The sequence below is a fragment of the Hylobates moloch genome, unplaced genomic scaffold (assembly GCF_009828535.3).
Source record: "Hylobates moloch isolate HMO894 unplaced genomic scaffold, HMol_V3 SCAFFOLD_4, whole genome shotgun sequence".
NCBI classification, from domain to species: Eukaryota; Metazoa; Chordata; class Mammalia; order Primates; family Hylobatidae; genus Hylobates; species Hylobates moloch.
The window spans coordinates 14922783-14924382 of record NW_026652279.1 but is presented as its reverse complement, the minus strand read 5'-3'; the positions used below and the strand labels follow the sequence as shown (position 1 = coordinate 14924382).

The following is a 1600-nucleotide window of genomic DNA, read 5'->3' as shown; positions in this document are numbered from 1 at the left end:
AATTTTAGGCCCATCCTTTAATATTTTAGAGTAGAATTGGGAAAGTACCCCTCAGTAACAAGGAAAACTTGTGCAATTCAGTTAATTCAAGTCCTGCTTTTGTGTTCGTCACTGAAGAATTCTGTGGCACACTGAATATTTCACTTTTATAAGCTTTTTAAAGGAAAGAGAAAGAGAGAGAGATGGATGACTCCAGCTCCGTCACCCAGGGTGGAATGCAGCATCATGATCACGGCTCACTGCAGCCTCCACCTCCTGAACCGAAATGATCCTCCCACCTTGGCCTCCTGAATAGCTAGGACCACACACAGGCTTGCACCACCATACCCACCTAATTAAAAACAAAAATTGTAGAGATGGGGGCCTCTTGCTGTGTTGCTCAAGCTAGTCTTAAACTCCTGGCCTCAAGCAATACTCCCTCCCTGGCCTCCCAAAGTGCTGGGATTGCAGTAGTGAGCCACCACGCCTGGTCTCAAAACTATGTTTTCTTCTATGTTTTTCATTTTATGATAATATCCTGGTATGTTTCCAGTTCACCTAGAGAATGGCTCCCCCAAAAAACTATTAAGTACTTATGTTTTGTCTATTTTCTGAAGAAAATGAGGGTGAATATTGTTCCTGGTATAAACCTTTGGAAACATAATTTTCAGGATCCTGCAGGCCCTTTAAATTATAATCCTGTGTTCAAGGCTTGTCTTCTCCAAAAGCAGATGGAAGTTGGCCATGACTTACAATTATCATTGAAATCATGAACCTAAATCTTACACTCTCCACACTCCTTGTGCCCCCTCCAAATGTCCCATAAGAGCTCTCAGCTTCTACTTCAGGAAGGAGGGAGGGAGGGAGGAACAAAAGAGGAAGGGGAAAAGGGATACGAGGAATGGGAGAAAGAAGCAGTTTAGGTTACTTCAAAAGCAAGGCTGGGTGTGGTGGCTCATGCCTGTAATCCCAGTACTTTGGGAGGCCAAGGCTGGTGGATCAATTGAAATCAGGAGGTCAAGACAAGCCTGGTCAACGTAGTGAAATTCCATCTCTACTAAAAATGCAAAAATTAGTTGGGCATGATGGCGGCCGCCGGCAATCCCGGCTACTTGGGAGACTGAGGCAAGAGAATGTCTTGAACCCGGGAGGTGGAGTTTGCAGTGAGCCAAGATCGCGCTGTTTCACTCCAACCTGGGCGACAAGAATGAAACTCCATCTCAAAAATAAATAAATAAAAATAAATTTAAAAAGCAGAGAGCATGCTTGCTTCGGCAGTACATATACTAAAATTGGAACAATATAGACAAGATTAGCATGGCCCCTGCATTTAAAAATAAAAAACAGGCGGGGCGCAGTGGCTCACACCTGTAATCCCCGCACTTTGGGAGGCCGAGGCAGGTGGATTACCTGAGGTCAGGAGTTTGCGACCAGCCTGACCAACAGGGGGAAACCTCGTCTCTACAAAAATACAAAATTAGCCGGGCATGGTGGCACATGCCTGTAATCCCAGCTACTCGGGAGGCTGAGGCAGGAGAATCGCTTGAACCCAGGAGGCGGGGGTTGCAGTGAGCCAAGATCGCGCCATTGCACTCCAGCCTGGACAACAAGAGCGAAACTC

The 1600-nt window shown here is 46.0% G+C and overlaps 1 pseudogene; it reads left to right on the top strand.

Annotated features, from left to right (window-relative positions):
• Window positions 1-1243: 1243 nt before the first annotated feature.
• Window positions 1244-1309, top strand: LOC116467667 (U6 spliceosomal RNA; annotated as a pseudogene).
• The last annotated feature ends 291 nt before the right edge of the window (window positions 1310-1600 follow it).